General features: G+C 36.7%; 1 long non-coding RNA gene across 8 annotated transcripts in view; it reads left to right on the top strand.

The window, feature by feature from the left end:
- Positions 1-26,967, top strand: part of LOC106020349 (uncharacterized) — a 190,958-nt gene that overhangs the window by 160,669 nt on the left and 3,322 nt on the right. For 3 of the 8 annotated variants that reach the window (XR_011810695.1, XR_001195809.5, XR_011810694.1), the window contains exons 2-4: positions 21,294-21,714; positions 23,764-23,853; positions 24,846-25,881. This is a non-coding gene — a long non-coding RNA (uncharacterized lncRNA). Of the gene's footprint in view, positions 1-364; positions 465-18,117; positions 18,208-21,293; positions 21,715-23,763; positions 23,854-24,845; positions 25,882-26,967 lie in introns of all 8 variants that reach the window. The other 5 variants (XR_011810690.1, XR_011810689.1, XR_011810693.1 and 2 more) reach the window with 3 other exon arrangements.

The following is a 26,967-nucleotide window of genomic DNA, read 5'->3' as shown; positions in this document are numbered from 1 at the left end:
CTCAAAGATGTGAACTGCTGCTTCTGCCTTTGCTGTTCCGCTCTTCTCTCTTTGTGTGTGTTTCAGTTTGTCACCTCTCCAGAAGAGCTGTTATCTTCAACACCATCTGAAAAAAAAAAAATAATAATAATCTCGATCTTATGCAATGGGCTAAAATGATCGCTAGCAGTGGTTGTGGTTGTTTGCCATGGAGATAGGAAGAAACTGGTGTCTCCATGCTCTGAACCTCAAACCTTGTTTAACTGACTCATATGATATGATATGGTGACAGGGCCATGATAGCACTTTGACCATCTGAACCCATTTATGCCGCTGAAATTATCCACATTGCACTGTAGTAATTGAGTAATGCTTTCTGCTATAGCTCTGGAAGTGCTCTGAAAACCCTCAGGCTGCAAGAGGCAGCAGGCAAGAAAGGTTATCTGAATTTCTGCAAAGCCCTCCTCGATCCACCTACACACCAGGTCTGGCTCTTACCTGCATTTTTATTTATTTATTTGTGTGTGTGTGTGTGTTTAAATTACCATTATTTAGTTATCAAAACTGTTCTTGCTTTTGATAAGTAGCAATATATATTATCTAACCTGATATAACATTTCTGAAATAGTACAGGAAAAATCTATTTAAGTGAATACCCACTGCTTTCAATTTAGATACCAAAACTCACGCGTGACATAATACCACTGGTCAGAAGAAGCAGACTGAGCTGCTAATGGTCATGTTATCTGTGAAATACAGCTACTGCCTTTCTACAGATTGCTTGGGGAAAAAGTACAGAGCAGTGAATTCACACATTTCAGACTCTCTCTTGACAAAAATAAATGTTTGATTATTCAAATATATGCTGATTGAAAAACAAGAACTAAAGTAGATATTAAAAAAATAAATGGAAGCATGTCATCATGCTTAGGGCCCAGAGCATGAAATGTTCAGATTCCTGATCATTACTGCACTAAAGACTCTGTCTATGATGTTGGATAATTCTGTTCAGTCAAATCCTCAAAGTGGCCAAACAGCATTTCAATCAGCTTGCTTGTATGAAGATCTTTAAAATGTTCCTTAGGGTATGGATTTGGTCTCAGTGGGTCAGTTCCTCACCTCTAAAACAGCAAAAAGTAGTTTTCTATTTCAAACCACACATTGTGGGTACGTTGTAATCACAGTACTTCTGTGATGGAGCCCATAATAGAACAGAAGTGGCTTCTTTGTGGATGTTGCAGTTACAGTTCTAACTTTGCTGTGCTCTGTATATCTCTGTCTGTTCTCTGTATCTCTGCAATTGAAAAGTTAACATAAAACAATAGAAATAGCATACAGGAAGTAAATAGGAATTCAAAAAGTCCAAAAAAAAATCATATTCTAAAAAATGTTTTCATATAAAGAGATTTGAAACTGCTTATAACTGTTTAATAGCACAGGTAATGCAAATACATTGACTTTATGCATGCATCTTGCCTCATTTGAGCAACTGTCACGCTCAGAGTGACAGCAGCTCGAAGCTGTCTTTCCTTTAGGAGTGAAACAGTAAGTTAGGAAAGTAAAGTTTTCCCTGGCTGCAACTTCACTTTCTGTGGTGATCACAAATCCGTGTCTCTTAACATCCAGCTTTTATCATGAAATGTGTATGAGAGGGATGAACGAGTTTAAAGAAAATAAGGCAGTGGGTACATACTCCACTTTATTTATTTAATATCTTAAATTATTAAAAAGACAGGTGCTGCTTGGCAGATAGCTTCCATTGTTGTATGAACTAACAACCAGCAAAAGGAGCAATGTGTTGACAGATATCTTGACCATGAATTACAATTACAGGGACTGGGCCACGAAGGATAGAAAAGAGTGAATGACGTTGTATTTATAGCTAGAGTGTACAGAAGCCAACAGACACATAATAGCATTTTAAACTAGCATTAATTATTTTAGAATTAATTCCTTTTTAAACAATAAATGTAGAAGATCATGAATTAGAGGACCTCTTAGCTAAATGACACTTAACATTAGGGCGAACTACCCTGGTAAGCTGGTAATAGGCTATAGTGCTTTCAATCCATAGGTCATTGACTTGAATCTGTCTCAAAATGATGAGTGGAGGGCCAAGGATCTCTTCACACATCTAGACACATGTTCAGAAACAAAAGAAGAAATTCAGGCCTCTTCTCTGAAGCACTTAGTGCTGGAAACCAGGAGGCTTGCTGGGCCTATTTGTCACAAATGTCCACATTAAGACTGAAGAGGCTAGTCTGCACCCTCTAGTGACCCAAACTAGCTGAAACATTGGCAGCTACAAATTGCTAAATGACTTGGAGTGCTTCTCTCCTAGTGCAGATTCTTACCGCTCTATTACTGTCTTAGGGCAAATAATCAAAAATGTCAACAAAATCGAGAAGACTGTACTACCGCATGTAGGTACACTGAAGCCTACACAGACCATTGGTGTCAACTCCTCCCAGCTGACAGCCGAACCATGAGTGTCTGGGTTAGGTGGAATGTAGGTCCATAACATCCGTGCCATTTGCTCTGTCCTCCCTGCTGCCCATTCTCAACCTTTGCACCCTGGAGCACAGCTCAGGAGGGATCTGTGCCCCCTGTGCAGCCTCTGCGCAGCTTCCCCCCCGCAGGAGGGCTGCACCGCCCCATGCTTCCTGCAGCCGTGCAGCAGGGTTGTAAGGATTAGCCTGGGGGAACCTGGGGAGCATGTTCCAAAAATAAAGGCAGTTGAAGTAATCTGCTGTGGCAAGCATGTGTGTGTATGATACGCATGTACTGTACGGCAAGCCTAGTGATTTAATAGGATTAAATTCTGATCAACAGAGAGAAGATTGATCATAGTAATGAGAAGATGGGTAGGGTACGTCTGGCTCAATGGCAAACCAGCTTGAGGAAGAAAGTGATACAGTGCAGTATACATTATGAAGGAATCATGTTGGACCCCAGGCTTATTCGCTATATTAAGTGAGCAATACTGTAAGAAAATTGGATAGGCTAGCATCCCCTTTTTAGGTAAGCATCTAATGCTTTACTGTGATACTTTATTCCTTTCTCAGTACTAGGCATGAAATGAAGTGTTCAAAATAATGTGGTCATAAAAGCAGATTTACAAATGGAGAGAAGAATCCCAAGCCCAGCAGCAAATGCAGTACCATGTAATGCAGCATTTGGTAAAGATTATCACAAAGCAATTTTCATGGCTGGATTCAAAACGTATGCTATCAGTAGTCCTGTTTTCAGCAGCAGTGAACCTGACAGGGAAATCATCTGAGAAAGAATAGACTCCCAATGTTGTCAAGCTACAAGGCAACTCTCCAAAAGGGACAGCTTGCAGCATACGGATGAAGTAAAGGAAACTACAGGGGGTTAGACTCCTTTAAAGCAGAGTATAGGTGCTTGTTACTTAGAAGTAAAGCAAGTGGAGAAAGTAAGTTTCAACAGAGGGCTCTAGGGAATTACCAGGAAGAATAATTAAAAAGTTGGAGGAATGCTAATGTGCCGAACTAAGAGAAAGAAAAAATTAAAGATTGGAAAAAAAAATACGTCAAGGGAGTAGAAAAGGCAGTGAAACCTGACGGCCACAAATGTGCTTTCCTGCCCTCCCAGCAGCCTTAGATTGATATGGAGAGATTGGTAGAGAGCAGGCAGTGCAACCAGCATGTCCAAGTTCATCTCACGCATACTCTTAATGAAAAACAGTAATTGGAAAATGGCCTATTCAAAAATATTTTGACAGAGATTTTTTTTCCTTTTTTTTTTTTTTTTTTTTTTTTTTTACTTCCCTTTCTCATTTCCTTTTTATTTTCCTCTTTCCCTTTCCCTTTCCTTTCTGTTTTTTCCCTGTGCTGTTTTGTGCTTCTGGACCTTAATTGTATTTTTTTGCCGGCTTTTTGTTGTTGTTGGGTTTTATTTCAGTTTGGTCATTCTGTTTTCTTTGCATTACTGCATTTCATTTTTGATTGCCTGCTTTGACTGTATAATACAACTTAAAAAAAAAATAAATTAAAAAGTTTATCATACAAAGAACGTGATTTTTAAACTTAGGGAAAAATCTCATCAAGAACTGTATGTGAGTCTTCAGGAACTCTGAAAAGCCATTTATTTAACAAAAGGAAAGTTAAGATGTTTTTCAAGACTTACAAATTTCTTATCTCGTATTTTATTTTTACCATGTTTAATAATAAGCCTCTCCACACAGTCCATCTTTTTTTAGATCAGGTCTTGAAACAGAAGCAATAAATAACTTCCCTAATGTTCATTATCTGATTAAAGAAATTGAGGCATGTAACAGTACAGAGGTTAAAAGATAGGGAGGATTAAAGGATGAGTGTAGCTAATTAAGGAACCAGCCCTGCAAGCAATTACATACATGGTTAACTTTAAGTACTTCAGCAGTAATAGGACTACTCACATGCTTAAGTTAAGCACATGTGTTTGTGAACTGGAGCCTAAAGACCACGTCCTGTGAGATGTTGAGAACACGCTATACATTGAAGGCAAGTGGGTTGCCCTGGTTCCACTGGGAGCTGAGGATGTTGTGCACTTTTCCTGTACCAGCCCAAGTTAGCTGGGAAGACATTGCTGAAGGTGATGAAGATGCATTTCACAGTAACATTTCCTAGGTAGATAATCAACAGCATTTCTTATTGGAAACATTCAGAAGCAAGCATTTGTTGATGAGAGTCTATTTTTAATAAGCTCTGCAAGATCCATACTGAAATTAAAAACAGGGGTTTTTTTGTTTGTTTTCTTTGTTCTAATTTTTATTTTATGCTATCAGACAGTAATATAGCTAGAGAAACTGCAAATATGTGCTGAGAGCCATTGGTGTGGATCTGCAATACAGGGATTGCCTATAGCCACAGTGCAAGTATTTTGACAGCTTGGTAATTCATATCCCTGTGTATCTCCCTAAACAAAAATAAATAAAATAATAATAATAGAAAATAATACTCTCAGACTTAATTCAGGAATAAAACTCTCACAGCTTTTGTTCCTGTGCCCCAACAATAAGGCCAATTGCGGATTTCTGCTTTATATATATATATATACATATATGTATGTATGTATGTATATGCACATACACACACACACATCTAAACCCTTAAGCTGAAAGGGATGCACTGGGGTAGGCTGGTACAAGCTATACCAACTTGTAACAAGAGACAGACAAGAACTGGATTGCACGATGAGGTTTTACTCTCTAAGTTGCATTTTATGCAGCACCACAGATGGAGTCACCTCACTCATACATTTAGCTTCATGTCAAGATCACAGTACAGCCCCATCCAACCACAACCTCCTAATCAAAGGACATACAGGAAATTAATCATTCTGTGTATAAATATGATTCAGACATCATTGCTTAAGTTATCAAACCTGTACATTTCTGAGACTGTTAAAATCTGAGAGCTGTTAAAAACACTGATAAACATTTTATGTTTTTATATTTGCATGTAAAAATTGTGGCATGCTCTGTATTATTCCTCCCTGTAAAGGTAAATTTAATTTGATTTCAGATTCAAGTTAGTAACCTTTGTCTCTCCTGTAGTGATGATCTATCTTGATTCAGGAGAAGTACAGAATCATTCATCCAGTAGAATTTTTTCAGTTTGTCAGTTTAATTTAAAAGCACTTCTATCCATAATTTAAACCAGCAAAGGGATCAAATGTAATTTGGTCACATCTTCTGACAGTCATAACTGCCTATGCTAGCTGGGAAAATATTTCTTACATCATGCTTGGTTTGCTGGTTCCTACAAAGGAGTGGCTGTGGAGATATTTTTTCTCCTTTTTTTTTTTTTTTTTTTTCTTTCTCTATTCCTGGTGTGCCAAAGGAAAGGGCTTCTTTGGCATTGTGCTCTACATCATTTATGGTCTTTCTATATCATTTCCAGAGGAAGAAATAGTTGTTGACACTGATTTAGAAATTAGGATTAAACTGTCAGCATCATAACTGCCAACCGGTTGAACAGACAGTAAAATGATGGAAAGTGAGAAGACAGCCTTATCTTAGGCAGAGTATATCTATATCTCAGTGTTGTATAGTTTCTTCAGCTGGAATCCATTAAAATGATGGATTGTTTGGGGGGTCTTTTTTTCTTTTCTTTTCTTTTTTTTTTTTTTTTTTTTTAATCCAAAAGAGCTGACCTTTTTTAAACTGAACACCATAAAAACTTCAGTAGTGATGTTTTCTCAGCTGTTGTCTTCAGCAATTATGCTTTATTTCCAGTGGCAATTGTGATAATTTTTAAGAGGCATGAGACAAATCATGGAGGAGAGGAGTTTTCTTTTTTTATTGGGCCATCAGAGAAAATATTCTCTGACACTGGAACTCACGGTTACTGTTGACCTGACTGTTTGAGGTGATCTCTGAAGACACAGTAGGAGCTACAGGGATGGCCCCTTCTCTTGTACTGCTTGATGTTCTGCTTTGGGCTGAGAATTCTGGAGCAGACCAGCTGGGAGAATTGAGATGCCAGCAGCAGTATGTGGCTGCTTATTCCTATTACAGCAAAGGTCTATCTTTTCATAGAGAAACTATTCTCCTTACATGCAGTAAGCTTTCCATACCATGGCATGAATAAATAGTCTCAGCCAATCCCAGAAGAACTTAAGGTGCCTTCCTCCTTAACTCTCCCATTAGCAAGGTAATAATAGCCCATGCTGGAAATGACTATTTTTCTTGCATTTTTGAGAGAGTGTACATGAGTAAGTCTCAGTTCACCCCATCATGTTCTTTTGTCCTGCTCATACACCCCTACAAAAGGGTAAATAAAAATTTTCTTAAAAAGTAGAAATTATATATATATATATATATATATATATATATATATATTATTTTTTTTCTAGCAGCACCTTTTGTGTATTTATAAACCTTATGCTGCTAGTGTGGTCTATAGTCTATATTGGTATGAAGAGGGCCTGCCTACACCCTCCTTTTCTTCAGTCATCTTGTCATGGTTCTTTCCTCTGCTCCTAGTAACATACCAGTGCACCATGTGTTCTGCAATTTTGAGTGAAATTTGAAAAATAAAATAGTTAAATTTGAAAGTTCAAAAGCACAAGTCTAGCGTTCCTGAAAACAGAAAGGATAATTTTTGTATCCTAAGTAGAGGATTGGCAAAACTGATCATTCTGTGTAGCAGTTTCTGTATCTTAGTCGCATATTATTTACCCTTAAACTTGACACTGAACACTTCCATCTGGCATGCAGACTGTGAAAAGGTTAGCAGTAGTACCTCAAAGATGGTTCCCATTCTGAGAGGCCATGGCTGGTTCTTTATATTAGTTTTTCACTATGTTTAGATATCTGAGGGCAGGTGAGTCCCAGAAGCAGTGAACGTCTATGCAGTAATCCATCGTGCTCCCAAGGATCTCTACCTAAGCAAGTTGCTTGGGCTGGGGACCATAAAGGATAATTTGGCCCTTCCCCTGCCCTGGAGTCACCCCTCTGAATTTCCAATGACAGATGCTTCTGAAGGCCCTAATTCTTCTTAAACATCATGTAATTCAACATCAAAGTTCATATCCAGCTGTGCTCACTGTTGCTTTTTTCCCCCTTCAGATCCAAATCTGTCACTAACTGCATTTTCAACTTTTTCAAGTTCCTAGTGCTTTTGAAGTGTCACTGTGCCTGTGTTCCCTATAGCCTATTCCCTAACCTGCTTTGCACTGTTATCAGGACTGAGAGATCCTTTGTCCCAAATCCTCAAAGGAATATGTCAGTTCTTTCTTTATCCATTTCTGAGACAGCTCTGTCCCTTGGCCTGTGCACTTCTTAATTTACTCTTAACATTCAATGCATTTTTCTATGGGCACTTAAAATTCACTCTTAACTTTCTTCATTTTAATCAACATTCACACAGGGACACTTGCATGTGTCTAGAATTGTCATTTTATTAAAACCCTTTGCTCCTTTACCATTTCAATTACCATTTTGTATAATATCATTTGCATTTGCATGGTACCTTCACCCATAAAAGACAAAAGTTTTTATTCTCTTTTTATAGATGGGTAAAATAGAATCAGAGAGATTAGAAAGATATCTTTACAGCTCAATACAACAATATGGTGTCCAATTCTTCAGCTTAATTGCATTGGGGAAAATACTGTAAGCACCATGGATTGACATGTAAATCAAAGTGATATAAATCAGATCTGAATCATGGAACCTTGATTTGAATAACTGCTTTAATCTTGTTTTGCATTTGCGCTTTTCATCGCTATTCTAAAAATGTTTTCTCTTCCTGGTGTGCATAATCATTCAGACATGTACATTTGCAACTGCACATAGCCTTTTCTCCAGATGGATATTTCTTACTAAGTACTGTTCATATAAGTATTTATTTAAGCAGAAGATTTCACATATATTTATTCAAACTTTATGGTAGAAACTTTGACTTGCATTAGAAAATGATAAACTACATCTTTAATTGTAGTAGATGAGAGATTTTTTTGTTGTAATTTGGAGCAAGCTGAATATATAATTATAGTGCAAAAGACGTAGAAATTGAGATATAAAAATTATGCTGTTGGTAAAACCTTTTTTCCCTATGTATCCAACAGCATAATTTATTAAAATGTATATTAGGATTATATTGGTATTAAATATACTTAGTGAAATGGAAGTTTGTTTTTTCTCACTGTAAGCCATATTTTAGGATTCTAAATAAGCAGTAGAGACATAACAAGTCTTTCAGAGCTGCACTAACAGTCATGTGCCTGCTTCCAAAGAAATCAATGGATGCAAGGTGACCTGTAGATAGTCTTAAAAATCTCCAGAGGCATCTGTTTACAAATGTTCTTTAAAACCTGAGCTGGGGACTTTCAAATTTCTGAAATTAGTTGAGTTCATCCTCAGTTGCTCATGGATTTAGCAATACCAACACAGGCTGTCCTTCTTAATTCAGAATTGATCTCATTACTATGAATGACTTACTTGGAAAAGAAGTAGTTGTTCTCTCTATTCTTGTTTAACTGCAGCACAAAATTATGTGGCCAAATTTTCTGCAGTCATGATAATACTTACAGCTACAAAAATAATCAGAACCCATCCCTTGCTCTGTTATAAAGATATTTAAAAATATATTTAGTCAGTAGCACTTTATATATATATATATATATATATATTAATAAAACAGTTGAGATGACATAAAAATCTAAAACTGTTTCAGCGATTCTGAATATAATTTTAAAAGCAACATTCTTTAACTCATTAAAATGGGTAGGGTGCTTATTAATTGAACAAGTTTCTGTTTAGCAGTAAATTATACTAAACGTAAGTCTTAGCACATGGTCGCTCCACACATAATTTCACATTAAACTTTAAATAGTTAAAAAAAATAATAATAATCTTTTTTTCCTCCCTTCCTCCCTTTCCTCCCATCTCTCCCTTTTCTCCCTTCCTTTTTTTCTACTTTTCACAACACTGGGACTTCTTGGAACGTAGCTGGGCTGGCTAGGAGTCACACAGAAATTGAATCCCTTCAGGCTCCTGTGGCAGCTAAACCGGGGGGAAGTGGTGGTGTTGGAAAATGGACATGTGATTCTGGAAAGACATAAGTCCTAAGTGGACATCTCCACTGCTGGCTTGGTTTGTCCTTGTTCCCCAGGTGTTGGGCTATACGGCCTAGTTACTGAACAGCCCCATGGCACTGCCAAATAGTGGTCAGCTGGAGTCTCACAAGAAAACATCTCATTGGTTTTTGCCTTTCATTAGTGTTTTCTTTGTCTGGAACAATACAAGTGTAGAAGCCAGGCAAACACCTAATTCACCCCATGATTCCCTTAAAATACTGGTTGCTTCCTGCAGGCCTGAGGCCTGACCCATGCTCGTGCTAGCCCTGGCCATGGCCTGCCATGCTGCTCCTGCCCACAGCAGGCCAGAGCCAGGGCCTGAGGCATAATGTGGAGTCAGTCAGTGTTACCTTTGTGTTCTTAGCAAGGGCATGGGGGAAATGCTGGCAGTGTAGGTGATCTCCCATGAGCACAACAGTTTGTCGTTGAGTATTGGTCATTGGAAGCATGTTAATCCAAGCAGTATGGGTTATTCATTTGCCCAACGTCATGAGTTTTACCAGACTTCCTACAAACATCTTTTTATGTACAGAAAGGTTGGACTTTAGAAATACGTCTCTTTTTTGGCTCTGTCTGGACTTCTGTATTTTTTTTTGAAGTGCGCTTAAGATGCATGTTGTTTCTCCCATCCAAATGAAGGGCTGCAGGTTGTTGTAGCACCAGCCTGTCTTTAGGAATATCAAAGTGTGTTTTCACCTTCCTGTGCATGAAGACAAAGCACGTCTTCATCCCTAGGGCCGCTCATTAGAGACCGCATGACATGGCAAAGCGGAGCTCAGCCTCCTGCCTCCAGGCACAGCTGCCTCCACAGGGCCTTGCTTCCAAAGAGGTTGTTTTATCATTAGGAGAGATGTGTCAAAAGCCCCATTTAACCTTTCATAGTGTAGAGAACAGAAAATGCTTCCCATTGAAGAATATTTTTGCGATGTAAAAATGGTTATGTAATGTACAAAGAAAAGTAGACATTTCAGCGTGACAAACTAATAATTATTATTTCAATCCTAACTGGTAATTTTAAATAATTTGCATTTTATTTTAAAGAATGAAGTTTTAAGAGCTTTAAAATAGAAATATTTCATTTTTGAATCAAAGGAAATGTTTCATTATGTTCTTATGTCCTTTTTTTTTTTTCTTTTTTTTTCCCGCTTTCTACTTTCTTCTAGTTGCAGTTTGCTGCAAATGTGAACACTTGTTTTGTTCCAGGTTAATCCAATACAACTTTTCATTTTGACAGATCTTCAGGCAAATCACAGTATCCATTATTTATACACCCCTGTCTGCTAAAGCAGTAAGTGATATTCACTGCTCACCACTTTAAGGACAAATTGAGGCCCTAATCCTGTAAAGACCTACCTATTTTTATGGGTAGAACTGCTTACTGAGCATAAAGTTAATCATGTTAAGCTTGTAAAGCACTAGAGATCCTTGAATGGAAAACATTAGAGATGTGCAAAGTAGTATTTTGACTTTCAAACACTTCTTTTCTCTGCCTATTCCTTCTGATGGATAGGGAAACTCATTCAAAATGAATTGAAAAAAAAAAAAAAGTTAGAATCTCAGCTATACTTTTTTTTTTTTTTTTTTCATTTTGTGCAGAGATGGTACCACAGCATGTTCGTGATATTAGTGGTATTTCAGTTCACAATAATGTTTGTCTGCTCAATTCAATTCCACTTCAAATATTTTATTTTAATTCTTAGTTTTATAATACCATATGCACAGAATAAAGAGCTGTGCAAACATGTAGAAAATTATTGCTTACCTTAATTCAAAAGATGCTTTGAGTAATGCTTGTTTTACAGTTTTGGTAGTTCCCTGTTTGCCCTCCTATCTGTTCTGTTCAGAACACAGCTCTAAGAGTTACCAAACAAACCTAAAGACACTATGCTCTTTGCTAACCCTTTTCTTCACGCCATCTCCCACCTGAAATGATTAAGAATATGCCTCTGCTGTAGACTTCACTCAACTTCATAGCTTAGGTGATGCTTTTCACTCTCTTCGTGTATGGAAAAAATATAAATCATACATCAGTTTGAGAACTCTTTTAATTTAAACGAATTTAAAGTAGTGAGTCAGAATGAGGCTTTAAGGTTAGTCTCAGTTTTGACTCAATCAGATCTTGAAATGTGCCTTTCTCAAAATATATTTTAAATAAGAATGGGAAATGTCAGTCTGGGCAATCACAATTCCACCTGGGGCATACTCTTCCTACCTAACTCCTTCCCCTTTGGCTCTATTTTTTTGTTCTCATTTGTCTGCTGTGTTTGGGCTGTACTTTCTCACCACCCAATTATGGATGGACTCAGACGCTCACCCCCAGTATACTGCTGCTTTGCTGGGAGCTGACATGAGGCCTAATGTGGCATCATACTTGATAGACACATTGTTGGTAGAGGAGTAAAACAGTTGTTAACAAAATGTATTATTCTCATGCTGGACAAGACAGAAATAGAAATTAAGAGAAAAAGCATTAATCCAGCTGGAAAGTGTGAGAGCCACTGAAAGCTGTAAGCCAGGTGTAAATTCATGCCACCATGCTGCAAAAGCAGCTGGCACGGACAGTACCAGGCAAGTTCTGCAACCCCAGTGTCTCATTTGTGCAAAGCAGGGAAGCTTCAGAACACATCAGGACCTTTGCTTTTGTTCATAGGACAGGACCTCAAGTTTAAGCTTATGTTGGAGCTGCTGATCATTAATAGGGCATTCAAAGGTTAAATTGTGCTCTGGCAACTTAGGTCCTCCGCATGGCTCTAAAGGCTCATCTTTATTGCATCTGCAATTACGCCAGACTAGCCTGACTGGCAGAGGCCCTAGTACACATTCAAGACATGCTGACAGAAAGAATTTTTTGGCTGGTATAGCTGAACAACATTCCTGAATCACATAAGCAAAGACAGCATTTTTCTGCTGACATAGCTGAACACATAGAAGAGCTCTGCCAGCATAGCTAAGAGAACTAGAATCATGAATTTATTCTTAAATTTAAAAAATAAGTCATAATTCTTCTAGAAATCTTGAAAATCAGAAGCCAAGAGTCTCTAGAATTATAAAATAAATTTTAAAATTAAATATTATAATTTTAAAATCTCATTATTTGCAATAATGGGGAAGCATAGGTCAAGATTTATGATTTCTTGCAAATAACAACGTTGCTGTTTGATTCATGTGAGACCTTCCCTTGTGTCCTGGACCCAATAAAGTCCATGTAGTTGTATGTGGATAAAAGTGTCAATCCTTTGGTGGAATCAGGGTATGAATGGCATATAATAATTACTTACAGGTCCAAACAACTTTTTTTTTTTTTTTTTGGTACATTTCAGGAAATAAAAAGAGTGTTGGTACATCATTTCTTAAATACACTTAGAATTGTTTTATTAAGCAACGAGATTTTTAAAATTAAAACTAAATGGTATAAAAATACTTAGCATATCACTGAAAAGCAAACACAGAAAAGAACATTTTTATGTAAGTCCACCAAACATATCACTAGCCACAATCCAGTAAAAGTTATCTCATCCCAGAAGGTTAAGAGATTTTTTTTTTTTTTTTTGTCAAGTAAATATTGAAGCAAAAAAGAAATTCAGACATTCAGCTTAGGTATTCATATAAATATATTCTTTGATTTATTAATGAAGATAAGAATCCTGTTAAATTGCTCATTAAAAATAACTTCAATATCTTTTGTGTGTATTAGCGCCTATATTTTAAAAAGTTAGAAAGTCAATACATGAAAGATGAAAATGACATTACTCGCTAGTCTGTCACAGAAGGGTGACCAAATCTGCCTCCATTAAATTGTCATTGCCGTGTTATCCGATAAAAGTACATTGAGAGGCTGATATAAATGTATACATGAAATAGTTGGCCATTATAGAAAAATGTTGATAGTTATCAACTAATAAACACATGCATCAGTGTTCTGCTACAAACCTTAGTCTTCTAATTTAGTGCACATTTCAAACTTGCTGTTTACGGAGTTGAAAGAATTTGTTGCTGACAGTTTTGCCAGTGATGTAAACCCAGGGTATCTTCAAGTTAGTTAACACTGTTATGTATCGTGTACCCACTTTTAGATTCAAGTTAGAAACACTTTTTTCCCACGTAGATTGAATGACATGCAATGTTGCTGACAAGGCACTCAGAGGCAACTATGTGTTAGAATACATAAAACATTTTTAAGCCCAGATTCGCTTGCTCAGAATAGTAAATTCAAATTTTGGCAAAGAGTTGTTTTTTTGTTTGGGGTTTCTTGTAGTTTGGGGTGGTTTTTTTTGTTTGTTTGACAGTTTTTGTGTGTGTGTGTGGCTTTTTTTTGTTTGGTTGGTTGGTTTTGTTTTTGCAAATTGTGTGTCAGGAATAAGCATTTCACCCAGTTTAAATGAGGAAAGATTTAAATGCTGCTGTTATTTTATTTAAATAGTTAACACAAAATACAAGCAATTACATCATGGAAGTAATTACACACAATTGACATTGCAACCATGAAATTCTCCAAGGCAGTTCTGCATTCATAACTTTGTCTTACATCTTTTATAACAAAATGTTGTACATGGAAGACACTTTACAAGGAAGTCATTGTCATGACAATAATTTCTTTATAGTACTTCACTATATTTTACATAAAGATATCTGTGTGTGAACTGTCAGGTTAATATATAGATCTCCAACAGAGCATATCTGCTATTCTAGTTTGTGAATATGTGTAAGTAGTGTGTGTGATTGCATATAATACATGATATATTTTAATACCTATATAGATATTCAAATTATTACACTTTAAAAAAAAAAAAGGGGGGGGGGGGGGAGAGAATAAGGAGGGGAGAGAGAAGTACCATGTCCAAAGAGAAAAGAGAAGCAGCAGAAGAAGCCCAAGCAGAATGCAGTTTTCCCCAAGTTTTGCTGGCTGATATCTTCCAAAAGGTACCATCAATGTTTCCATGTGATATATTGGAAAGTCTGCTGCTAGCATTATAATATATTGGGACCAAAATAATACAAGTGACCCAAACCATTAATATTTTACTTAACTAATGTGCTACAGCTAAAGGCATACTAGGGGAAATGTCTAGCCAGCAGATTTCAAAAATTTTTAATAGAATGACTGGTTTTTGAATTTTACATAGACTGCTATGTCGCCATATCATCAATATTTATGAACACATAAAAGCTGTAAATTAATGAACATATGTGTTCAAGTAATTCAAGCATAAATTTATGAACATATTGAAGTGTACTTAGAGCACCATCTACTGGGAAGTCTGAATTAATGAATGTAGTTTTCCTATTTCTTAGGACAAAAGTACATTTTGTTTTGTAAAAAGCAAAATACTGTAGCAAGATAGTTAAGAAGTGACAAGCGAAGCTTTCTTCAAAATTAAGTGTTTTGCTGTTATCAAATGTAAAATAAAAATGAGTATCAGAGTGAAACTAAAATTTTGAAGACTTTTAGAACATTATTATCCACAAATCAACAAATAATGCAAATTTGCATAACACGTAAGAAACCTTTACACATACGTTTTTAAAGTGTTGTTAGTAATGTCATGGTAGTCCTACATTGGAAAAACTGTTATACCCGGAGTGAAGGTCAAAACTTTATTTTTGATTGATCTATGTACTATATACAGTGAAATAATAACAGGAGGTTATGACTTAACAAATCTTTTTTGGGGGAAGACTTAGAGATAGAATATGGCTTTGTATAAGGAATCCTTCAGAAAGAGAATTCAGTAAGGAAATTCGAAGAAAGGGAATTCAGAAAGGGAAGTCAGAAGATGGCAATATTCAGTAAGGGTAAAATAAAATACTTTGGAACTGTAATACTGTAATTCACAATGAATAATTATAAGGAACTTACATGCTAACTAGTTTGCTGCTTGCACCCACCCCCACCAAAAACTTTTTTCTGATTCTTATCCTGCCATTCATATTTAAGCAATACTCAATGAAAATCTGAGTGTACTTTGTTTAATGGAAGATTACAATCTGACTTTTTCTGAAGGGGTTATTTTAATGCTTCTGATTTAGTGAAAGGGAAATGTTATAATTCTTTATTTTTACTGTACAGAGAGAAATGTAGAGTACGGTGAAAGTTTATAGTACATGTAAAAGAGTAGCAAAACACTTTTTTGAAGACTATGTGCATCTGTCAGTTTTCTCTGGATGCTTGACAATAGCTAGTAGTACATCTCCCATGGTTTATTTCATAATTAACTTTTATTTCTTCCCGCTATAGACCACCTTGGACAGCATAGACCTTTTGTGCTCAAGGAATCCCCTTTTCATCCTAATGTATCATGTGATATGTGTAATAATTGTCTATCAGGCCATGTAGGAATTGTATTCTTAAGAAGACATCGCTGCCTTTAGTTGGCATATTAGGCATGGGCACCACTTAAGTGCAAACCTAGAGGAGTAACTCATAGCACACCATAGCACACCAGGTGGACAAATGTATGTTTTGTGTTCTGAATACTGTACGTATGACCTGAACATACCTCAGGCTGCAGCTAAAGACGTAAGTGGGGCCGCACAGTGGGGCCCACAATTTCTGGCTCTAGGACAGAGAAAGTGGCAGGAGTTTAATTGCAGTAAGCATTTGATCAATTTATGCTCAGTTTATGGAAGTTGTTTATTATGACAATGATAACAACAGAAACTTAAGATGGAGAGGGAGAAAGAAATTGCCTTGTGTGACCACTGAAAGATGCTATATTGTATGATAACAAAAGGAAAGAGACAAAGAAAATAGAGGTTATTTCATTTCATAGTTACTGGGTTACCTGTATACCTACTGCCCTTTCTGTTTCCTGCAAGATTATGCCTGGGCACTATTTTTTCTCTGACATGGGGAATAATGCAGGTCGACTTTTAGTTGATTTTAGTCAATGCTAAAATCAGCTTTCATGGCTCAGCAGTGGTTATCCACTAGATCTTGCTGTCTTTCAATAGCTGTGGCTGTTCCCTTTAGTAATTTCTGACTTGCTTTAAAGCCCTAAAATTAAATAGCCCACTTAAAGGAGTATTGCTTGATTTAAACAGTTACAGTACAGCGGAGTTAAGAGAGCTGCTTTCCTATAATTCTGCTGCTGTATTCAACACTGATACCACATCAGACACGTTGAGGTACAGTTCTTTATATCATTAATTTATAAAGGATAAAATCCTCAGTTGTTGAGTATACATAAAAATTTGTTCCAACTTCTGTATTTTTTCCTCTATAAAGAAAACTGCAAGTTCTTATGGGTAAAACTAGATGAATTGATTCAGATAAAGGAAGTCACCTGAAGCATTTAATAAAATTTAAAAGGGATTAAAATACCTGCTTGGAAATTTGGAATAGTCTGAGTCATTTGGGATTTGTTGTTTATTTTTTTCCTATTTATAATCCCACTCATTTGGGGTTATTTTTATTTTTGTTTCTTTCATAAAAATGAACTTATGTTGGTCCTTAGAGACATAATTATCCAAGTTTTATAGATTTTTTTTTCTTTGAGTTAAGTCTGACCAGACAGAATTTGGGGGAGTTGGGATATCTGACCTGAAAATATGTCCTTGCAAGTTTACATGTTGTTTGCAGATTAACATTCTATGCAGACTTCCTCATGCTCATCTATACCAAAGATATGAAGTCTGTTCATCACTGGTTTCTTTATGGGATTGGGAGGAGGTTCAGCTGAATTTGAGACTGGACTGAAAAATACAACATCAAGGACATTGAGTGGACTGATACTGCCTGTACACTTTGGGACATAGAAATCAATGGCTCCTTTAGCTGGAAGACCATATAAAGGGAAAACTGTTTTACTGTATCTAAAAATAAAAGGTATAGGAAGACATCAGAAAGGGAAAAGTTAGCAAGAGATTCAGAAACACAAAGGGAAAGTCTGATAAACAGAAAATGTCATGAAAATGAATAGATAGACAGTAGGAGAGGGAAAAAAAATGAATCTCTACAATGGGAGAAAATAGGGACTGGTAGAAGTTCAAAGAAAACACTAGCTTAACCTCAGTAACCCACTCACACTGGAAGGGCAAAGAATCTCATTTAACATTTCTTAGGTTTCAGAATTCATTGTACTTTGAAAGAATACTCGATAAATTATTTAGACAGTTTCAACTGAGATTGGAAAAATCCCAGCCTGTCAGAAGCTAGGTTAAAAAAGGTTGGTGCTGTATAAATAATTTACTTCTTTGGGGAGGAAAAACCATACAAATGCTAGTGTCTAAAGTAGAGAGGCACTAAACCTGCTGAAGCTTGCTAGCCAGACAGTGAATTTAAGCCAGCACTACAAACCGAGTGTTCTCATTTAAAAGCAGGGGCTATGTCAAAGCTGAAGTTATCAAAAGAAGGTCAACATTAAAGAGTCTACAATAATTCACTGCTTTTATACATTTACACTTTTAGCACTGTGAGCATACCCCAGTTCAAAAAAAAACTAGTGAAAGCTTTTTTTTCCTGTGATTTCTCATGGCAACTAACTAAAGTAAAGCACACTTATCATATCAGTGCTGGGTGTTATTTAATTCATTGGTTTTATTTCTATAAAGCAGGCACCCTCCAGCTTCTTCACTGCTCTCAGCAGATGCTTCCTATTCCAGTCAGAATTGCTTGACATTTCAAGTGAACCCGAGCAAGAGGTTTGTTTATTTGTTTTTATATGTAATAATTATTATTCATCATGTTTATTATAGTACTTTCTAAGCCTAAGCACCATAGTAACAGAAGAAAGTAATATGTAGATATCCTATTACAGTTTTTATTTCTGTAAGTACAAGTGCAGAATTTGGCAACAACAATGCCCTCCTGCTCCAACACACCAGCACTATACAATATTCTAAGTAATTTCACTTGAGTAATATCAAATATATAATGAGCATCAAAGTGGTCCCCACTGCCAGCTCAGCTTTGCTGGCTGTCATGAGACAACATTGCTCCCCAAAGGCACTGTTCCATGAAGGCCTTCTGGCCCCATTCCTTATAGAAATCTGCAGAAAGTGAAGTGACTGAGCAGCTTGGGAGAGATAAAACCATAAATGCAGTCTTTGTTGTATTGCTTCTAACCACTACAACAGCCCTCAGATAAATAACTGATCTGCATATCACTTGATGGTGATAGTATCTTTGCTGAAGCTAGCCAGGTCAGGTCTAGAAAACACAGACGCTATGTGGGAAGTCCAAAATATGAACATTTCCTTAGTTTTGTGTACAGTTAATACAGGCAGCTTGAAAGGATGATTTACAATATTCTAAGAAGTTTGACTGACATGTACCAGGACCATCTCAGATTTGTGCCTAGCAAGAGAAAATAAATGCTATAGATCTGGTAGGTGATGGATGGAGTAAAGTTCTGTGGAAAGGAGGTTAGTTAGATCAAAGTAGCCCTAAAATTACTTAGTGTGTACCCATACATAAATCTGGAATTCCACTTGCATGCCTGATTAGCTCACTGGTCACAGTTAATGCTATTTTGAGAAGGATGTTCTCTGCAGTTTTCCGACATTTTTCACTCATTGTGCACTGATTTGTGGAAACTGCTAGGATATTTGTATCTCAAAGCTGCTATGTAAACTGCCTTGATATGTGTTGATAGTTATTATGTGGCCCCGTTAGAAAAATATGTATTTAGACTTGATTTTCAAAGTATCACCACTGTGAGAGAGCATGCCATGATTTGGCTGACCTGTGGAGGTGTGTGGGGGGAAGCAGAGTCAGGGCTTTATTAATTCCTGATACACTTGAAAGCATATGGCCCACAGTGTGACAACAACCCCTGAGGGCATGGCTGTGATGCAGCCTTTTGTACACCATCACTAGAAGTATAATGGTTTCTAACTACCTTCAGTGTCCTCAGTATGTTTTTCATTAATTCATATAATTTCAGTCTGTAATATTGATGTGAAGAAATTCCCTTCATTTTGACCTATTAGCCCCAGCCACTCTTCAGAGGCTCTAGTAATGATCTTCCTTCTTACGTGGTTTTTTTTTTTTTTTTTTTTTTTTTTTTTTTTTTGCGCCAGGTACAGGTGCTAATCCCTCTTCAGACATTACCTAGTAACTCCTCTGAATATTTCAGGGTACCTGGGCTAGAGCAAAGGCAATTGTTTGTTATCCTGTTTGTTATTCTTGCCAGCAGGGTATTCAGCAAGGATTCATAATTCTAACCAAAACTGGGTGTGCCTGAAAAATTGGCTTTAATTTGGTACCCTTATAATTTATATTAAATCTATTAACTGGAAGAGCTTAATGAAGAGGTGATAATAAATGAAGTGGCAGCTTTCTCTTTAGAATTTATGTTTAGTATTTTTACATAACTAGTAGGCAGAACATGTATAACAGATATATGCTCAAGTTGACTAGAGGCATTACAGATGAAGAAAATGACCACCCTCAGTTATAGCAGCAGCATGTTGATATGGCAGGCATGAAAACAGCTTGTAATGTCATATGGCATTTGTAGTGGGGAGCTAAATGAGGAATAGGAAAGTTGTCCTACTTGAGAGATTTTTCCAAAAAAAGTGTCAAGTGCAGTGAAGAAAATACTGTCCATGATGGAATTCCCCCTTTTTCAATGAACGAGCTAAGTTGCTTCCAATATACAGCAAAGTTGAGTTGGTATTTTGATCATTTGAATAAATAAATAATAATATTTTTTTTTTAAATAAAAAAAAGCAAACCTCAAAAAATCAACCAATTCTTAATATTTATTGTTGATCAATCTGAACAAGTCTTTATCCTCTGCTTCTCATAGATCAATGAGTTTATCTTGGTTTTATGTATTTACTTATTTTTTTTCAGAGATTTGCCAACTTTAGCACAGTAAGTGGAGAAATAGTTGTAAAAAAAAACATGGAGCAAAAAGAAATGGAGGAATAGTTGGCTTGTTAAATTTGATGTCACTCTTTGCCTTCAGGATTAGCCATCTAATCAATACTTCTGCTCTTTACATTTACTTACATCAGCTACTGGAGAGGAAAAATCACTAGCAGAGCACCAAGGATAAAAATCTATTTCAGTGCCATTTTGTCTTAGAGTGGTAGTCATTATCTGAAATAATATACATATGGCAAAAGAGAGGAGACTCGTAAGAAGCTATGCCTTTTATTAAAGGTGGTGCATACTGTGCTGTTCTGCTAACAGGGTACCCTTATGAGAACGATTGAGGGAACTTCCACTAATAGGAAGTATGGGAAACTTTGGGTTAAATTATCTGTGTAAAAAGTGATGTAACAACACACAAGGTGGGAAGTATAATTTTTACACTGCTGCAGTATATTACTTTGTTCGTAATTTCCTGTTGGCAGTAGGAGGTAAGACAGAGGAAGACAGAAAGGGGGCTGCAGCGTGTGTCCATAGCCTGCCCTGATAAGGTGGCTGTGCCAGGGTGGGTGCCAGGAAGCTTCAGTTTATCTGAACTGACGTGGCCCTTCCTTAACCTGGCACAGCACTGCCTTCCAGGCATCCCACTGGGTCAGCTTCAGTGCCAGTGCCCACAGATGCCAGGGACTGAAACGGAACAAAAAGGCTCAACAGCCATTCCAGAAACATGAAAGATACAAAAAGTATCATAATGATTATCGAAGGGACTTGGCAATACTTGAGAGCACTCCTACCAGACTCAGAGATTACCCCAACAGGGTGCCAGCTGCCCGTGTGGTTATCAGAGGCATAATGATGGGAGCTGGGAGAGGTGTATTTAAGTTGCATTTTGTTCAATTTCTTGCAGGACTGCGTAACAATATTGACCTCTGCCGAATGCCCTGGCCATGTAGCAACACACGGCGCAGTACCCAGCACGCCATGGCCTTGTTGCACGCTCATTCTGCATGGCCATGCCAAGGAGAACCATGTGTGCCAGGCGGCCTCCGAGATGGCCGGCCAGCAACGGAGGTCCCCCACGGCTGCCTTTTGCATGTCAGTGGTAGGACCGGGCCTATGGGCTGGCCTCCATCGCACTTGCACCAGAGTAACGATTGAATTCAGACCCAAGTAAGCCCACTGACCTCAGCTGCGTTTCTCCAGTTCATGCTGATGCAGCCAAGATTGGGTGTGACCTCTGTGTGAGATGAAATATTACTGGTTGAGTGTTCCTCCCTTGCGTTCATTCGGAGCCAAAGGCCTATGATGGACAGTCCTATGCTAATGAGGTAAGGGAAAGAAAGATAACTGAGGAAGGAAGAATTAGTTGTGAGCACAAATTTTCTATAATTATGAGAAAAAAGTGGACAGTATTTAGACAGAGATGGATCTGACAGACATACTATATATACATGTAGACCTAGACATTTATACCCATGATTTCATTTTTTTTCCATTGAGATCAAAAAACTGTTATCCAAATAGTCATTTTTCTGTCTTGTTGAACTTTGTTTCTATAAGAATGTGTTCACCTTCTTTCACAGCAATGATTTGCATTTTTAATTTGAAAAAATGTCTGAAATATTGTATAACCTTGAAAATGAAATGCAACATTTTGAGAATTTGATTTGTCACTCTATTTCCTATTGTGAAAATATCTGAAATCTTTGAAATTTGAGATAAAAAATAAATTATATAATTTCTTTGTGAAAGAAAAATTCAGATTCCACATGCTGATCAAGCCTTATCCCTTTGTGACAGCCTCTTACATAGATGATGGCAAACAAACATGGCTAGTAAATGCAATGTGAAACATTTGCAGATCATTTATGCATAGCTGCTTAACGAGTGTCTAGGAAGACTGAAATATAATTCAGATAGCACCTGAGAAGAACTGACTTTCTGAAATCTCCACCATCCCTCCAGAGCTGCTTTGGTCTAGATTTAAATAGATATTTCTGGTGTTGTTCAGTTTTTAGATGCTGCTCATCTTAATGCATCTTCTTTTACAACTCCCAGAAAAAAGAAATGCTGCAAGTGTACAAATCATTGCTGTTTGAAGAGAATGTAATGTAACATTATCTCTACATCCTTTTTATACTATAAAAGTGCTGACAGTACTTTGATGTGGAAAGGATGAGACGCAGCAATCTGAGGGACTGTATAAAAGGAACAACATGCTTTAAGCTGGAACTATGCAGAGAAACAGAGTGCAATGACAGTTTCACACATCTAATTTGATTCCTTCTTTACACCACAGTGGAATCATTGAACTACAGCCATCTGTTAATGAGAAGGCAGTCTTCTAAGCAGAGGTCATCTTTCTCCCATATTTTGTAATATTCATTCCATAGCAGTTACAAACCCAGCCATTATCTCCTTTTCTTCCACATCATTTTGTCTTTGGCAAGTTTACTGTCACATAGAAATAAAATCAAGAGCAATGTCTGCTTTTTGCAGTTGACCAGGAGAAATTATTTCTAGAGACAGGGAAATTATTTATAATTATTCCTAACAGAAGGAAAAGGAAAAGATACAAAGACCTCTTCCCCTCAAATAAAAAATAAAAAAATGGAATACTTTAGTTTCAAGAAGGAGTAATACTAGAGAGATGCTCACAAATTTTTGCAGCAAGTGACTTGCTGTGTGGGATCACATTTTGGTGAAACCAATTCAAGACGGTAAATGTTGACTACTATTGTCAAGGTCAAGAAATTTAAAGATGAGCACAACTATTTGCTCTACCAGAAAACCAGATAGCATACTTTACACACTTGGTCAAGTTTCATGTTTAAAGGGGTTAGTGCTAAAAGGAACAAATTTCCAGACTACACCACGCTGCAAAGCCCATGTTAGTGACTGTGGTACAGAGGACTGGGGAGGGAGCTCTTCCTTTCCATTTTGTGAATTTGTCACTACCACATAAGGGAGCTGCTATGCAAGGCAGATGCTGTTACCCCTCATTTGAAATTATTTTGAATTACTTGTCATGGGCATGGAGTTCACTGATAAGAATATATTTTTTGCTCTTTTTATGTGTTTATATGCATTTGAAGTGATCTTCCGAGGACAACAAGTCAACGTGTGGAACTGGAGGATCATTACCATCAGGGAAAGAAATTTAGCTGTTGATGTCAGTCAAGTAGTTCTTCAGTAGTGTTTAATTTATTGAGAAATCCTCATTTTCTGAAGCACAACAAAACAAATAGTGGGAAATTTCTCTGCTCTGAAGACTTTCACGCAAAAAATGTTCCTTTCACTCAAAAAACTGTAGCATAACTATCATGCACCTTTTTAGCACCTTTTAATGAACCATAACAATTTCTACTTTTCCTTAGATAATACGATATACTATCCAGCCATCAGATTGGACTGAGTATCATCATTTCCAGGAAGATCTGTAGTTGAAATTGTCCTGGCTGTATGTGGTGAGTAATCCACTGGTAGCTTTTGATTATAATTAACTACACTTACAAAACTAGCTTGCAGACTGAAACCAGTGATTAATTTTCCACAACCCCCCCTAAAACTAGTGCTAAATATGGAGCACTGTCTTGCAGTACAAAAGTAAAATGGCATCTTGGGACAAATGCATGCAACTACTTTCTCCATCAAGAAGTTGACCATCCAGTCTCCATCAAGAAGGAAAGGAAATCCTTAGATTTCCCATCAATATGCATCTCTTTGTCCATTTTTGCTTGGTTTTGCTGATTCCTGCATTTTGTATGTAGCTACCCATGGCGATTTCTCCATCCTTTTATTTTCTTTCCTTTTTATTCATGACTGCTTGCTCTCTGTAGTACTAATAATATATTAAATTAAATACTGCACTGAATATGAAGGTTAGTCAAGGAATTCTTTTTTTTTTTTTCCAAGTGGCATCCTTTTCTGTTATCATGCCCTCTCTGTCTTAACTTTCCCCTCTCCCTCATGTTCTCTTTGAATGTAAAGGCTCATTGAAAAACTATCATTTTGTAATTTCAAAACTATGCTTTTAAAAAGCTACCCTTGAGGATGATAAATTTACTAGATAATATGATGATGATTCCTCACTTTTTAGCAGTTGTGGTGCTGCTCACCAACTTTTATGTATTACTTCTAAAAAGTTGTGATGACTCTTCATACTTTAAAAAAAAAAAACAAACAAAAAACACACGAAAGTATTATATCACTTCAGGTTATTAATTCTGTCTCTGTGAGATTTAGAGATTATTCATGATTATTTGCGTGTGTGTTTATGTATTTTAGGAAAAATGGCTAAGAGGCTTGTTACACATATTTTTATGGCTATGCTGTAGCTAACGCTGTTTCTTGATTATTCTCTCTTTGTTCTTCATCACTTCATGCCATCTTTCTTCTCTGCTTATCCACAAACAAACAAACAACCATTGCTTCCTGCTGTCTCCTGGACTGCCACCAGTTGTCCTGATGTCAACTGGCAAATGACAAAACCAGCCTGGCAATGAAGAAGCTCATAAAGAAACAACGTTCTGCAGCCCCAGCAGACGGCGCGTCCTTCATTCCTTCAAGATGCTAGCAAAGACATTCACTTCAGCAGAGGTCTCCATATGGGAAATACTGGAAGAATTCAGTCATTTAGCTAACTTTGTTAGTGGGCATAAAATAAGGAAAACAAACTGTCTTTCACCTGTCCTTCAAACCAACATCTGCTGAGAAGACTTTTTTTTAGAGATTAATGCAACGGTGAATAAGATAATTGACTTAATTGTCTTAAACTGCCCCTCCCTAAATAGGAGCTCTTGGAGGCACTGTTTCCTCTAGAAAAGAAGAGAGAAAAGCCAAGAAAAGCAAAAGACTTCTGAAGAGACTTCTGTTCTCAGAATTTAGTTTCCAACAGCGATACACAGTGATACTGTAGAGAATGACACAGAAGTGACAGAAGCATTATCAGCATGTTTTTAGCTATGAAAACTCCTCAGTTTCAAAACTGAAACACTCAAGGTAATTCATAACTGAAGCTGGGATGCAGTGGAACAATGTATTAGGGAACTCATGAAAGGATTTCAACAAGTAACATCTTATTATAGCTGTAGATAGGAAGTAAGGAAGAAAAATCCATATTCCTAACAAGTGGTGTGGTAGGAAATAGGAACGTTTTTCGCTTAGGGAAGAGTAGGAAAAAATAGGAATACATTTAATTTCCTAGAATATCTGTGCCTGAAAGAAGAAATTCTAAAAATAACTGATTAACAAGACATTATTTAACCTATTAATTACTATACAAGCAAATTAACAATGATCAAATGCTTTAAACAACAACAACAAAAATAAACAAATAAACTAACAAAACCAGACCACCTTCAAAAAGGTTCAAAATGTTCAAAATGAGACCACCTTCACATTTTAAGATCATATCAAAAAAGATTTTTAAAAAGACATCTGCAAAGTAAACCCAGTTTAAAGCTGAGTCACAGTTTGAAGGACTCCTTCTCCAGGTAAGAATTAAGGAAAATGTGTTTGCAAAGCTGAATAATTTTATTGTTTTGACCTATGCTCTTTTTTTAGAACTACTGAATCTTAGGTGCATTGAACAGGGTGAGTGTGCTTATTTTCAGTTACACTAATCAAGGAGGCTGTCTGTCCTTGCTTTAACCTACTTTCTTTGCTGAAGTCATTTTGCCTCTTAAAACCCATGGAGATTTGAGACACAAAGCCAGTTTATTTCTACAGTGGCCGCTCTTTGTTCAGAAATATTGCCAAAGGCTTATTTGGAAACCTTTTTCATAGGAGATATGAACATTTGTACTTTGCAAAGATTGTAAGGACTCAACTCAAAATAGAAAGTACAGCTAAGAACTGCAAGATGACTTTTCTGCCTCCCTTCAAATTTAACATGTTAGGAGAAATCATATATATATATTAATATATATCAGGTATTAAAGCATAGCATGACTCTAGGTATTGATATAACTGTTGCTTATAGTTTTATTGCTTATAATGATATAATGTTGCTAGTTAGCTGTTCTACATAACATTTTCTGGAATGGACCTGACTTCATATTCTGCAGCAAAATGTTACAGAAGCTACCATGTTTGCATATGCTTTAGTGCCTCATTTTATGCCTGAAAATGTAGAAGTCTTTTCACCATGATCAAAAAGGGACCTTCACAACTGCACATTTTGAAACAAACAAAATCTCAATTTTCTGTTTTTACTTATTTATTAAAAAAAAATAAAATAATAATCAAGTATGTTCCCATTATGAAGGGATTCTCCCATCCCATTGAGAAGGGATTCTGCCCTTCTGAAGATCCTGCCCATGTCATCATACAGCCTGTATGTATTTAGACCATACAGCAAATCTATTCTGGTATTCCTATTAAAAAATGTTTTCAATTTGTTATTTGTAAAAGGCCTTCATGAAAACAACAATGCATTCAGTTTTGCGTTACTCCCTGTTCTGCATATTTGTCCTGGTTCTCACAGGTCTTCTAATTTGCAGGCCATAATGAAACTAAATCATCAAATACCAATAAAATATTCTAGATCCTAAAGCAGCTATATCACAGCCCTTTGGAGA

The sequence above is a fragment of the Anas platyrhynchos genome, chromosome 7 (genome assembly GCF_047663525.1).
Source record: "Anas platyrhynchos isolate ZD024472 breed Pekin duck chromosome 7, IASCAAS_PekinDuck_T2T, whole genome shotgun sequence".
Taxonomy (NCBI): Eukaryota; Metazoa; Chordata; class Aves; order Anseriformes; family Anatidae; genus Anas; species Anas platyrhynchos.
The sequence above is the reverse complement of the archived record's forward strand: the minus strand, read 5'-3'. Positions and strand labels throughout refer to the sequence as shown.